The 16,013-nt window shown below is 38.1% G+C and overlaps 1 protein-coding gene across 9 annotated transcripts in view; it reads right to left on the bottom strand.

Moving 5' to 3' along the window:
• Nucleotides 1-16,013, bottom strand: part of DCLK1 (doublecortin like kinase 1) — a 341,215-nt gene that overhangs the window by 297,497 nt on the left and 27,705 nt on the right. The window lies entirely within an intron of this gene.

Below are 16,013 nucleotides of genomic sequence, written 5' to 3'. Positions count from 1 at the left end.
CCATGCAGGGAGCCTGACGTGGGACTCGATCCCAAGGTCTCCAGGATCACACCCTGGGCTGAAGGCAGCGCTAAACCACTGAGCCACCTGGGCTGCCCTCATCTTCCACTTTTAATGTACATTTGGCCATAAAAATGGAAAATGCCAACAGCCCAAACTTCAGAGAAACATCTGTTTGCTTCTCTTATGTTTACAAAGTTAAACTAGAAAACTTCTTTAGTTGCAACATACCCCAGGTACAAATATATGTAAAACATGAATTGAGGCACATAAAGAAAACAGCCACCTTTCCTATTGTGATATGTTCCATATGATGAAGCAGTCAACGTAGACATTAAGAAAGTTGCCACGTCTTATTAACCCGGATCCCCATTCCCATTCTCACCACTACCTATCCATTCCTCCCTGCACCACTATCACTTTCCACCTATTTATTTATCTTCCTATTTCCTGTACTTAATATCAACCCTCCCCAAATCCAATACATCCATCATCATTCTGGGCCAATCCCCTTGCTTTCTTACCCCAGGCCTTTACCATATGCTGTTCCTTTTGCCTAGAATGTCCTCTATCTGTGCTTCTTGCCAATATTCTGCAGACTTTATTTTGCTTAATTACTTGGCAGCATGTGACACTGTTGACTATACACAATTCCAAACCTGCTTCATTTTTCCCACTGGAAGGCAAGAGTATGTAAGAGTTTTGTCTTTTAGATTATCTTGTAGCTGTGTTACATTGAATGTATAACAAACCCATCTGAAGCTCAGTTTCCTCATCTGTAAATGAGAAAAAAATATAACTTACCTCATAAGATTAGTGTGAAATTTAATTTAGCAATGCATGTAACAGTCCCTAGCACACAGCAAATTGCTGAATATGTGTCAGCAGTTCTTATGCATATTCTATTATTTAACTTTTATTTTTTTAAATATTTTATTTATTTATTCATGAGAGACACAGAGAGAGAGAAAGGCAGAGACAGGCAGAGAGAGAAGCAGGCTCCATGCAGGGAGCCTGACGTGGGACTTGATCCTGGGTCTCCAGGATCACACCCTGGGCTGAAGGCGGCACTAAACCACTGAGACACCTGGGCTCTCCTCTATTATTTAACTTTTAATACCACCTATCTCCATCCTACAGCCAGAGCCTTCATTCATCTGAAATGCCTTTCTTTCCTTTGCTTTTCCCTCTCCTTGCCCACATCTAATCAGCCCCCAAATTCTATAAAATCTACCTTTTAAACACCCTATGAACACTGGTCAGGAGTCCAAACCACACAAAATAGGCATGAACTGAGTAAAAGAGATTGAAAATAAGACAAGTCAAAGAAAAAGGTGGCTATAGATAGGAAGGTACTGTTAACTTCTATATCAAAACCTAAATATGTAATTGGTTCACTTTACTATTACTTGAAAACTGTAGAGGCAGGAGTGTCCACATAGTTGATTTTTAAAATGTTAGCAAGGTATCTTATTTGGGACAGATTGGCAAAGTATTTAAGAAGACTCCTGGAGGGCAGCCCCGGTGGCCCAGCAGTTTAGCGCCACCTTCAGCCGAGGGCGTGATCCTGGAGTCCCAGGATCAGTCCCACGTCAGGCTCCCTGCATGGAGCCTGCTTCTCCCTCTGCCTGTGTCTCTGCCTCTGTGTGTGTGTGTGTGTGTCATGAATAAATAAATAAATAAATAAATAAATACATTTTTAAGTCTCCTGGAATAATAAAGTAGGCATATTTTTTACTTAGGTTGACAGAAGTCGCCATGTGTATAAAAACCAACACCTCATTTAGCAGCACTAGGTCTTGGACCAGTGAAAGGGTATTTTGCTACCATGAATCTTGAAGTTGAGGGTTCCCATATCAGCTACAAGCCACCTAGTTAACTTTCCATATATTGTAGTATGACTTCCATTTTTTAAATGAAAACATTACTGTATGATTAAAGTACCACATGTTAAATGTAAATTCCTTTAATGAATAAACATTTACCAAACATCTGATAAAACCAAAGTACCATGTGGGAGACACCAAGGTTCAAAATATTCCCAAGGTACTGTTAGCTTCCTGACATTCAATCACCCTCTATAATACATTACCAGGTACCCATCCTTTTTTCCCCAAGAATCTCTTTCTAGAACTATTTGATTACTTGAACGCCCTAAAAAATTGTTATATAATTTTGATGCTTTTGAATGATGGTTATTTAGATGAAATGTCTTAATGTAAATAAGGAATGACAAAAGAATATTTATGAAATATGAAGACAAAGTTTGTTCTTCCCAATCAACTTTTGTTACATGTTTCCAAGTGATTTTAATTTATAAGGCAAATACATAATTGATCACAAAAATGATATATCTTATTTGATATTAGAATCAGCTCTATATCCAAATGTAGACAAAAAATGTAGGCAAATTAAAATATCCGTTACAGAAAAACCCCAAAAACAAAGACCTGCCTTTGTGACCTGATTTATATTTTGTACCAAAAAATACCACCCTGTTTAGTAATGGTCAACGTCAATAGTTTTAACCTTTGTAAATAAAAACTAAATTGGATAAAAGTCTCATGACATTTTGTCAAGTACTTAGAAACACCATGAGTCCCTATTTAAAAAGTGGTATCATCACTTTATATTCTGCTCTGTATTAACTTCCTATATTTAACCAATAGTCCATTATGAATCTAAATTTCACACTATATGGTTTAGAATAAAGCCAGTCTAAAGTCATATAATGGTCAAAACCATGCTATTGACTGGTGGTGTTTCACTGAATCAGAGACCAACTCAGAAACAGGTCATGGGGATTCTCACTTGACTTCCGCGAACTGCTATGCAAGGCTATTTGACATACACTTGGACGCTCTAAAATGGATTCCTTTTTAAGGTAAAGTTTTTAAGCAGCAAATATGTTTGCAGGTTTTAAAATATATTTAAACAAACACAATTACTGAAACACTTTCATGGGCCCCCTAAGGACTTCCAGAACCATCAGCTGGGAAGCACTTAACCACTCCGAAAATGCGTTGTCCAGAACAAAATGATGAAGAGCCCTGGTGAGCATCTGTTGTAAAAGAAAGTACAATTTGAAGCCAGAAATGCGATTTCCTAGAAGTGGAAGAATTAGATAAGAACAAAAATGAGAGGATCTGACACAAACTAGAGGCTCAAAGGAAAGGAAAAAATTAAGGAGAGGAGAAAAATAGAGAAGAAAAAACAAAGAGGACATGGTATGTATGAAGAAGGACCCTCTGCTTGTGTCTTCTTTGTACAGAAGCATGAGACTTTTTGTTTTGATAAAGAAGCAAGTGAAAGAAAGCAAATCCCTGCCTGACTGAACTCATAATCCCTCCATGAATAGGAAATGTTTTGTCAAGAACCAGAAATTTCTTTAGGTCATCAAAGGCATAAAAGAATACAGGTGGCACAATTTACCCTCTCATCTCTCTAGGCTCAATCTCCTAGTTGTATTAAGAAAATCACTACTAAATGCAAAGAAATTAAAAGTGATCTAAAATAGGATTTAAATTATATCACTGGATCAATAAATATCAAAGACATATAAATCCCCCCAAAATGATACAAAAATAAAAGACTGAGCACTATTAAGTGCATAATATAATATTTAAATGCCACCTCACTTGGGAAGTGCGATTCTCTTGGGGCTAGGTTTCTCAGGTCATTGCAGTTATAAGCCTCTCAAAGGAGGATGTGATCCTTCAAATTGAGAGCCACTGGTGTAGATGAAATAAGACCACTTCAGTTAAAGATAGAGGGTTTTGGATTGCTTGAAAACATTGGAATTAGTCCATCTTTTTTCATTTTGTTATTGCTATTCTTTGTTGTTAGCTTTAGCTAAAAGAATTATAATAAAGATCATTCACCTTACTTATGTTAAGAGAACTAGCCAAAAAAAGAGGGTACCTTAAAGACTGTAAACCAATTGTAAAGAGTTTTCTATACATGATCCTCTCCAACGTATCTACCCACCATCATAAATCCTTTGGTTCTCTGGGTGGACAGATCACCAGGAAACCCTGGATAGCAATCTGAACATCTCATCAACCTCAAAATGGTGCCTAGAAATGAGCTCAGGGCCTTTGGATCTTGGCAGGTGGCCAGCTTCTCTTTCCCACCTTCTGAGAAGCCTCACAGGGGAGACTAAGTCTTGTTTTGGGTTTAGAGATGGCCTTGAACAGCAATAAAAAGGATATATGATATAAATATATGTGATAAACATTAGATATTATAGTGAATATACAAAAGCCAGCGGCACCTGAACAGTGAATTGCAAAGGCATTCGATGATGGTTTGATGAACAGAATCCCGCCCCGCAGCCCTCCCAGGTGCAGCTTTACTGTACAGCAGGATACTGGAATTCACAATGAAGTCTCTTTCGTTGAGAAGAGAGAGCTAGGTAATAAAAAAAAGCTCTCAAAGATCTTGAATAGTAAAGCGATGAAAGGACAAGTGGGAAAACCGCCACAAAGGGGAAGACAAAGATTACAAAATAATTGGAGCTCACCCAGGAAACAGACAAAGCACATGGAAAACATATTTTAACTATGAAAAGCAAGAAGATATACAGCTTGAAATATGTTAATATAATTTGAAATCTAATCAGCCTATAAATGGTATTTTGGACTGCAGCAAAGTACTGCCAAATGGAGCATGCAGCATGCAGGAGTGCAGAGCAGGCCTCGGAGGAGCACCCACGGGGCATGAGAGGACAATAAGTATTATTCCATCCTGCCATGAACAGTCAATGTTTTTCCTCTTAGTTGCCTAAGTTTGGAATTAATTCAGAAATGCCATATGTGCAAAGAGTGCAAAGATAATAAGTGGTTCACTGTGCTAAAACTGGCTGCATAATCTTCTCTGCTCTAAGTTACTTATAAAACCTTGGTGAGACCCAGTGCTATTCACACTGAGCTGCAGAGGATGAAGATCACAGTAAAAGGTTAAAGAATGCTGTACTTAGGAAATCCATAATTATATATATGACTTCAAAGGTGAAAAAAAAGAGTCTTTTTTTTTTTATAAATCTTTCTATACTGAAAGATGAGGTCAATACACAAAAGCTGAGGCAATTTAAAAGCTGATCAGTGGTTGCTGGGCTGGGGGTGAGAGCGAGGAACGACTGTCTGTGGACATATGAGGAAACTTTTATAGTGAAGACATCCTAACACTGGATTGTGGTGATGGCTTCACTGCTCTCGAAATTTCTTAAAATAATTGAAAAGTACACTTACAATGGATAAATGTTATGGTACAGAAATTATACCTTAAGCTATAAATACTTCTTAAAGTTGACATGTGTAGGGCATCTGAGTGGCTCAGTCAGTTAAGTGTCTGCCTTGGGCTCAGGTCATGATCTCAGGGTCCTGGAACTGAGCCCCAAATTGGGCTCCTTGCTCAGTATCTCCCTCTGCCTTTCCCCCTGCTGGTACTCTCTCTCTCGGTCTGTCAAATAAATAAATAAAATCTTTAAATTTGACATGTTTAAAAATTCAACAATATTCCCCTTCTATGACATAGCTGTACTTCTTGGTGATAAGTTACATTAAGAATGTTGTTTTTCCATTGTTGGGAATAGAAATCTTTATGAGAACTTAAAAAAAGATTCTTATATTTTTTTTAATTACAGGAAATGGATTGATTTCATAACCAACAATCAAAATAGGAGGAAAAACAGAAGAAATCGAAGCAAGACATTTCAGTAGCTTTCTCAACATTTACTACTCTTTTGGCAAACCACTCAAGTTTTCATATTGACAGATCACTAGAATTTGGTAATTTCAGAAAGGAAGTATTTTTAAATCCCAATGAGTAAAGTAGATAAAACAGCAATGAATCATGAGAATTCTTAGGAAAAAATGTATACATGTGAATTTTATATACTCAAAACATTTTCAAAACACCTGTATAAAGCCAGGTATGGCACCGTGGTTAAAAGTATAGGTTGGCCTCAATCACGAACTAACCACATGGGTAGGCTCGTTACTTCGCCTTCTCTGGTTCCTGCACCTGTAAAATGGAGATAACAATGGTGTCTGTCGCACAATTTTGTTGAAATGGGAAAAAGGAAACATTTAGTGAGGGCCTGGCATAAACATTCAAGGAATGCTGACTGCTGTTCTGTTCTTGTTGATGTTATTATCTCCAAGTTAGGTTCAATGTACAGATAATTTTATTCTCTTTTCTACAAAGCCTCACATCCAGGGACATTTCCAGGCCCATACCTTACTGGAAGGCCAATTACTCAGCAATGTTCATGCCAATTATTTCCAGCTGTTTTGAAAGAAAATATCTTCCAACTTCTGATTCATTACACAATGTGACATTGCTCATCTGCTGGCCCAGAGCTAGTGCTACATCCCAGAACTGGTCTAACACACTTTCTTCAGCTGGTGTTAAACCAAATTATAAGGCAAACAGGAAAAAAGAAGTCAGATGAACAGAATCCATTTACAGTGGGGTCACTTACAGCGAGGTCCTTCTAGATGAGAAAAGTGTCAGAGAGAGAAATACATAATAATGTAAATACAAAGGGTAAGGCCTCATTTTCCTTTTGAAAAGGGTTATTTTAAAACCTTGAGAACAGTATTATTACTGTTGCTGATTCTCAAAACATATTAACCTTTCCCCTAGTTCTTCCCCTTATCCTCTTATGCCCCAAAATGTATGCATGCACATGTAAAATCCCTCTAAGTCAAGTTCAGAGACATCTTGATGAACTTATATAGCCTTCACAATAACTTCCCTCTCACTTTGACTGATACAAGAAATAGTGATTTTACAGAACTGACAGCCAGTACACATTACTAGGAAAGAATGGGCTGGTAAAACTGAGGGCTAATACGTTACCTATTTTCAAGGCTCTTAAAAATATGCCATAAGCTCTGAGCACAGGAACTAATTTAAATGTAAAGCTGTTTACTAGGATGCTGGTTCACAAAAGTAGGCTTCTAATATTATTTATAATCTGAATGCACTAGAAGTATCATTTAAGGGCAGCCCCAGTGGCTCAGCGGTTTAGCGCCGCCTTCAGCCCAGGGCCTGATCCTGGAGACCTGGGATCAAGTCCCACGTCAGGCTCCCTGCATGGAGCCTGCTTCTCCCTCTGCCTGTGTCTCTGCATCTCCCTCTCTCTCCCTCTGTGTTTCTCATGAATAAATAAATAAAATCTTTAAAAATAAAATAAAATAAAGATTCCTGCTTTCACAGGGTTAAAAAAAAAGAAGTATCATTTAAGGTATAAAATAGAGCATATCCTTCAGTTATTTAAAATATAAAGGCAGCATTACTTAAGAGTGGTTTTTGATAGTCACATTTCCAAACAATACAACGATGTCTTCAAGTAAAATTAACTCTATCAATCATCTCCTACTTACGTGAACACACAAATATGAAAATGCAAGTTTCTCCAGCAGTGAAGCCAGAAAGTCCAACTCCACCTCTTACGGTCTCATTATAAGAAAATCTTCTAAGTGTTCCCACTACCCAGTAAAAGAAAACTGTGATATTCCCAACACCTGGCCCAGAGCCCACGCTCAACAGATGTCTACTGATCTTACAAATCTAGGAGAACACGCACATTCTTAATATTAGAAGTCACTTAAAATAAAACGTTAAAACATGACCATCTCAAACCGAACCCACGTGAAACTTGATCCAATTTTGCAAAATCAAAGATTACTCTGTAAATAACCTGTTCACCTAACAAACTCTGCCACAGGTCTTTGCTTCTTTGACCACCATTAACAATGGACACTACACAATAAATTCACGTATGAGATTAGATTTCCTCTACCTGAGAGTATCACAGAGGCATGAGTACATGCCATGGGATCTTCTCTTTTCCTTTAAGGTTAATTAATAACTGTAGTCAAACTGCAACAAGAATTTAATAAACAGATGTATTTTTAACTTTTTAAAAGATTTTGAGAAAGAGAGAGATGGGGGGAGGGAAGGGGAGGTTGTGGGAGGGGCGGAGAGGCAGAGGAAGTGAGAAAGAGAGAATCTCAAGCTGACTCCACGGTGAGCACGGAGCCTGACGCAGGGCTCAATCTCACTACCCAGAGACCGTGACCCAAGCTGAAATCGAGTCAGATGCTCACCAACTGAGCCCCCCAGGCACCTTCAAAGATGTATTTTTTTAAATACAGAGTGGTTAGGTCTACCAATTTGTCATGAAATGTAGCTAAAGGAGAAAAGGAATTTTTGCTATAGAAGAAAATAATGATGTTACTAAAAAACAAAATGGTCAACATACCCATGCTATTCCTTTCACAGCATACCAATTCCAGAAAAGTCTTGAGAAATATGTAATTTTATTTTTCCCAGAGCCATTGCATCAGCCACTGACAAAAATGAACTTTCTATTGGTTCTCTGTATAGAGACTCCATTTCTTTCCAGAGCTTACTTTTTCCCCCAATTTGGAGCCCTAACCCCAGAGATAGAGCTGACCTTCCCATTCAAAGAAGTCTCTGTTGATGGGGTCACTGGGTATCGTGTGGCTGTTTGCAAAACCATATCTGCCTAAGTGGTTTGCAGTCCTTGCCAGCTGACAGCTGAATTAAGTAGGGTACATCTCAATCTCTTAACCCCCAAGGCTGAATTATAAGAAAACTACTACAATTTTGATTGCTAGGTGATTACTTCACACCAATTTATCCCACCCATTGTTGTTCTCAGCAGCTGAGTCTGTGATACATAAGACTCTTCGCCATTAAATAGCTAGGCCTGCTAGCCGGAAAGTATTTTCAAAAGTCACCCCTCCATTCTCTACACATATTAAAAATGTCTCCATGTTCTTCTGGACATCTTCCATGTTGAGAGTCTTCCCATGCATAGGGACTCTGCCTGTCAACAGTTGGAGATCTAAAATCAACTCTCAGGAAAAGTTTTAATGACTTCCAATCATCCCCATGGAATATAGTTAGAAAAACCATGAGGAAAATATTAAACCTGTGCAGCCTATTGAAGGGAGCAAACAGATAACTTCTAACAGCATGCATATGGACTCTGTGGCAACCATGTACATTAATCTCTCATCAGGATCAGCTTTTCCACAATAATTGCTCAGCCTTCCCTGAATCCCTTAACTTTCATTTATTCTCCATATAGGAAGTTATCCATCCTCCACACACAGGCAGCTAGATTGCAGTGGGCACACATTTCATACTAATGGACTGGCTGCTTTCCAAAATATCATGGATGGTGACCATATCTTGCCAGTTTATGTTAACACTGATGTTCAGAGCATGCAAATAAAACTGCTAAATAAGCTAAAATTAATGTAATTCTGTCTACCAAGAAATAGCCTGGTAAATAGCCAATACCATCCTTAGGTCTTTGGATTAATGTTCCAGTCATGATGCTTAAATGCATAAGCAGTGCTTCCTCATCTTTAATGTGACAGTGGATCACATGAGGGTCTTGTTAAAAGGCATGTTCTGATTCAGTAGGTCAAGGGTGGGGCCTGAGAGTCTGCATTTCTACAAACTCTCTGGTGGCATTACTGCCGCTGTCCTCAGACCACCCTTGGGAGCAAGGCTGTTAAGAATATGGCTGAAGCATTCACCTGAGCACACAGCAGGACTTTTTACAATTTGTTTCTGTTGTATAACTAGTTATCAGTTCCCATACTGTTAATTTGAAAGCACACGAGTTCCCATGCTACTATTTTGAAAATACATTAAATGTCTACCTTTTTTTTTTTAAGATAATGCTTACCTTGAGTTATTTTCTTTCTAAGAGATTTTCTAAAAATAAAATATTGATTTTATCTTACTACCTGTCAAGGTAAGTTTAGTTTATGGTCTTCCAAGTAGAGAAAAAGAAAAAGCAGAATAATCCCTTGTCAGGGGCAGTCCTGGCCCTAACATTCTCTAATTCTACGTATCAGACTCTGAGCCACAAGTTAAAATCAAGAATCATGTGCGGAATTTAAGAAACAAAATAAACAAGCCAAGGGGGGAAAAAAAGAAAGAGAGAGAGAGAGAGAGAGAAAGAGAGGCAAACCAAGAAATAGATTTTTTAACCATGGAGAACATACCCATGGTGACTGGGGGAGGGGGGGAGAATGGGTGAAATAGGTGATGAGGATTAAGGAGCACACTTGCTGTGATGAGCACAAGGTGTCGTATGGAAGTGATGAATTACTATATTGTACACCTGAAACTAATATTGCACTGTGTGTTAACCAACTGGAATTTAAATAAAAACTTCAAAAAGGAAATGTCTTTTAATAAATATTAAGCATCTCACAAGGGTAGTCAAGAAAATAGAAGTCAATAAAGCATTTTCTTCTTTCCCTAGGATGTTTCTGTCTTGCACAAGCGCACGCATGGTTATAAGACAAAGCAGAAATGTTTTGGCATGGAAAGAAAATTACCTTGTGTTTTTACCTCCAGGGAAGACTCATAAAGGATGGTGACTGTGCTCCCATTGACCTAATAGGCCTAAGTTATCTGGTATTTATGGAAGAATACTAGACTTTATTTCATCAGGATAGGTTTTGGAAAATGTCTATGGTCTTTTTCCAAGAGGTTTCTAGACAGGATGGATGAATTCTGAGATACTTTAAACCTCCAGTAACTGATTAATTGAACAACATCTCATGAGTCCTTGTGTGCTTTCCAGTTTGACTTTAGAACACTATTATTTTCAGCCATAGGTCAGAACACAGAAGTTCTGCAGATAAGTTACTAGAGGGGAGAGCATATTAGACAACTTGCCTTCCAAGGATCTTACAACAAAATTAGAGGGGAAATGGCTTAATAATTTCAAGACATTTCCCTACATGAATGTACATAGTATCATGTGAAATTACAAGCAAGAAACCAAATTATATACAGAGTAGGATCAGAATTTGTTTTAAAAGCCAATATGAAATAAAGCCAATATGTCAATGAGTGCCACCTCATCAATGAGACCATGGGTCATTTTACCTTAATATTTTCTGATTTGCCTCAAAATTCTTTACAATGATCTATGTTAATGCTATAATAGAAAAATTCAATTAAAACATAAATCTCCCATCTGTCCTTTTGTTTCTGTGGCATGTTGTTTACAAAATTGTTCAGGTTTTAAATTGGATATTTTAAGTTCCATTTAATTTCTGAAACTGCCTTTCACATAATTTAGTTTCAAGGATTTAAACTAATCAGAAAAATCTGCTGTAACATATTGTCCTCAACCACCACAAACACCCTTGAATACTGTAGGTTTGCATTTCTGAAATAATTGGGCCGGATGCTATTCATGTGAGTCTTTTACTGGTCTGTCACCAATTTTTAAATCCATAGGACATATTGATTAGCTCTTTTCTTTACTCACTGAATGGCTGAAGCAATGTCAGGAAATTTAGAGCAATTCTCCTGACTCAGACAGTAAAAGTTTCTAACAGAATATTGTTTTCCCACAGAACAAAAGTTCTTTCAATAGAAGAAATGCTCTAAAATTGGCAGATGAATTTTTTTAATTACCCTAGCATCTTTAATGAAGCAGGAGTCTGAGCTAGAAAACAAGCACCATGGTGAGGAACCTTACTCACAATCTCTTCCACTGTAGAGAGCACCATCATTGTCGACAGACACACAACCACAGGTCACCTCCAGGGTGACCACAGAGTTCCTATATGACCATGTCGCACTTCACAGGACATTGGAAGCAGTGCACTAATGCCAAGTGCATAGCGCGTGGGCCAACTGGTCAATCATCCATTCAGTCATTTATTGAACAAGCATTTACCAGGTCAGGCCCTCAAGATTCAAAGGCCAAGAAGACAACCTTCCCTAGCCTCAACCTCTAAATTCTAAAGGGGAAGACATGGCACCATAATAGTCAACAGGCCAGCATAATCAAGACCTGTAGGGCTATCTACAATGGACAAGAATGGAGTTCCTCTCCGAAAGAGAGGGGGCTGTTCCTCTCCGAAAGAGAGGGGGCTGCCAGTTCTACAAAGGCAAGTCAAGAAATGTTTCACAGACAAGGCCACCTTTGAACTGAATCTTGACAAATGAGAAGGTTCTTGCTTTTTGCAGAGCTGTACGATGGTTCAGTGAGATACATATGCATATAGCAACTAGTCCAGAGCACCAGACACACAGGTGTTCAACTAATGATAGTAATAATAATGTTAGTATCACTATATTGTCATAAGGGGTCACCAATAAGACAGATACCTTAAGGAATAACAACTGAAGAAACAAGTAAAGAAAAGAATATCCAGGGACCCCTGGGTGGTTCAGCGGTTGAGTGTCTGCCTCCAGCTCAGGGCATGATCCTGGATCTGGGGATCGAGTCCTGCATCAGGCTCCCTGCAAGAAGCCTGCTTCTCCCTCTCTATCTCTGCCTCTCTGTGTGTGTCTCTCATGAATAAATAAATAAAATCTTCTTTTTTAAAAAAAGAGAATATCCAGGTTACATTCACAACTGACTGACAATAAATGGAATGATAAAAATAGTCATTAGTAGTTTTAGAACTATTACTACATTGGAAACAATGCAAGATGTTCAATTCTACGGTGACAAAATTATGCAACTATAAATGTCCCATACTTTTAAGAAAGCCTGGACTAGGAAAGCAGAAGGAAGAGGACTAATATTTATAGAGGGCCTATCATAAGCCAAGCCAGGGCCCATATATACATTTTTTCTTTTTAAAGATTTATTTATTTATGGAGCAGGAGGCGCAGAGGGAGAGAATCTCCAGCAGACTCCCTGTTGAGTGTGGAGCCCAACACGGGGCTCAATCTCACAACCCCGAGATCATGACCTGAGCTGATACCAAGAGCTGGATGTTTAATTGTCTGAGCATGCAGGGGCCTCTACATATTTTCTTAATTATTAACCCATGAATATTATGAAGTATACATTGTCATTACCATTTTAAAGAGGAAACAAATTCAGAGAATGTTACTGACTTGCAAAAGGCCACATAGCTAATGAATTTGATCAGAATTTGATCTTACAAGAATTTTATCTCAAATCCCATGCTGTTCTCATTATACTCTGAAGTATTTTCATGTGAAAAGCCACATTTACGGACGTAGGTATGATTAGTCATTACTAAAAGATAATTTCATCCTTTTTTAAAAGTAGATGCCATGTTCAGTGTGGACCCAAACCTCTGACTCTGAGATCAAGACCTGAGCTGAGATCAAGAGCTGGACACAACCAAATGAGCCACACAAGCACCCCAAAAAGTCATTTTAAATAGTTCCTCAACACATTTAAAATATAATTCAAGACCTGAGCTGAGATCAAGAGCTGGACACAACCAAATGAGCCACACAAGCACCCCAAAAGGTCATTTTAAATAGTTCCTCAACACATTTAAAATATAATTTATTTTTATTTTTTTAAAAGATTTTATTTATTCATTCATGAGAGACACAGAGAGAGAGAGAGGCAGAGACACAGGCAGGGGGAGAAGCAGGCTCCATGCAGGGAGCCTGACGTGGGACTCGATCCCAGGTCTCCAGGATCAGGCCCTGGGCTGAAGGCAGCGCTAAACCGCTAAGCCACCCAGGCTGCCCATAATTTATTTTTCAAAAATAATTTACCCTGAGCTTTTCAGATATAGTAAATATTGATAATTCAGTATCTTCCACAGGGCTGTTTTGTCATGCGGATTGTCATGTCATTTAATCCTCAGGACAACTAATAAAGCAGGATTGTTGTTATTCCCATTGTACAGATAAGAAAACTGAATATCAGAGACTTAACTCTTTCCAATGGAAGAATATAGTTCACTGTGTCTAGGGTAGAGATCACACAACTAGGTGTTTGAAACTCGTCTATAAAAACTAGTGTTCTTCATCTATATGATGTTACTTCACATACCTATGCTTAAATTACAGCACACCTAAGCAAATTTCCTCATTACAAGTAGGTTTGATATACAGAATTTCTGAATCTAAATAATCATTTAAATGGGGAACTAAGTTAATTTTTCAGGCCTGAACAAGAAACTAGATGAAAGAAAGAAAGAAAGAAAGAAAGAAAGAAAGAAAGAAAGAAAGAAAGAAAGAAAGAAAGAAAGAGAAAAAGAAAGAAAGAAAGAAAGAAAGAAAGAAAGAAAGAAAGAAAGAAAGAAAGAAAGAAAGAAAGAAAGAAAGAAAGAAAGAAAGAAAAAAAGAAACTAGATCAAGAGAGATTTCTCAGAAATCTGAGTGCAGGCCCAGCTGACTCTGAAGTCCAAGTTCTTTACATCATTCCAGCATGCTCCCTTGGGGCACAGGAGACTCACAGGCCAAATCAGGGCTCTCGGCCTTTGCAAAACAGAAGTTACTATTAGGAGATGACCCCAACCCCAGAGTCCTGTAAGTGCCCCAAGGATCCTCAGTATATTAGAGAGAGGGCTCAGAGAACACATCTAGAGTAGGACACAGGGGAACTTACAATGCATTTTATAGCAAATTAGTGTTCAATTTACAGAAAATTGACTTGCTGAGACTAAGCCTTAAAATATACATCACTACAGGAACGCATGATTAATTACATTATCAGAGTTGCTCAGACTGGAACAAAAGGACTTAACTCTTCTCCATTTGGGGAAATTAATATCTACATAAGAACAGGTGTAGCTTATAAATCCTGAATATCAACATAAGGTGTAAAACCTAAAATAGCCCACTCTGTCCCAAACATTTTAATTCTCTAAGTGAAGTATCATAATTACTTTGAAAACAGCTAAGACTTTCCATCATTTCAGAGCTTTAACCAATCATGAGGATAGTTTAACATGTGCTCTGAGCTTTTGCAGGAAATTTTAATTTGACATTTTAAAATGTAAACTGAATTATTTGTATCAACAGTATTTTTATATCAATTGCAAACAAAACTAAAAGGTGTTACAGTCACCTTCACAACATAGATAATACAGCAAATCATACAGTAAAAAAAAATTTACCAAGAATGAAGGCTTTAAATATACTTGTAGAAGTTAATTAGAGCTGTCAGAGAAGTTTGCTTTAAAAGAAAAAGAGAGAGAGAGAGAGAGAGAGAGAGAGAAAAGCCACTATTAGCAACAGCTACCGAAAATTTTACTAGTCCAACCAAATCCTAACACATCCTAAATTCTCTCCTTTTCATTTGAAAATATCTGACTTCCATGTTTTCTATGCTCATTAATTGCTATATCCAAGGAAGATGAGCAGCAACATGTACCACTTTGTTTTAACTTGTGAGGAGAATTCTTCTAAGGTCTCTAAAACTCAAGATTAAACCAAATCATTCTTACTTCAGTTTAGAAATAGGTATTAAAAATCAAAACAGGAGCAGTGCCTGGGTGGCTTAGTCAGTTAAGCCGCAGACTCGGTTTTCAGCCCAGATCATCATCTCACGCCCTGCAGAGATCAAGCTCCACATTGGGCTCTGTGCTCAGTGGGGAGTCTGCTTGAGATTCTCTCCCACTCCTCTGACCTTCCCCCAACTCCCACACAACTGTGCACCCACTTTCTCTCTCCCTCTGTCAAATAATCTTTTTTTCAAAAAAGGAAAAAATCAAAGACCATCTTGTGATATCTGATAGATTCCTATTGATCATATTACCATATTCTGAATTCCAGTAAGCTCATATACCAATTACCTAAAATAAATGGCTGAAATTATTAAGACTCATTTACAAGCATCTTTCCAGCTTTGTGTTTATAAGATAAGGGGATTCAATGATCAAAAGATACAGAGAAGACAAGGTAGTAACTGAATAACTGATTGACGGGTACTGCGATTCCCTTTACATAGCACTACAGCTGGAATGTTTATATCCCCCCCCAAAATTCATATAATGAGATCTAACCCCTAAGGGGTTGGTATTAAGAGGTGGGGCCTTTGGGAGGTGATTAGGACATGTGGGCAAAGCTCTCAGGTATGGGATTCGTACCCTTATAAAAGAGACCAAGAGCCTAAGGATAGTCCCTTCTGCCATGTGAAGGTACTGCAAAAGGCATGGTTTATGAACCAGGAAGTGGAGTCTACCAGACCAAGTCTACTGGCACCCTGA

Source organism: Canis lupus, chromosome 25 (assembly GCF_011100685.1).
Source record: "Canis lupus familiaris isolate Mischka breed German Shepherd chromosome 25, alternate assembly UU_Cfam_GSD_1.0, whole genome shotgun sequence".
Taxonomy (NCBI): Eukaryota; Metazoa; Chordata; class Mammalia; order Carnivora; family Canidae; genus Canis; species Canis lupus.
This window is presented reverse-complemented; position numbering and strand designations above follow the sequence as displayed.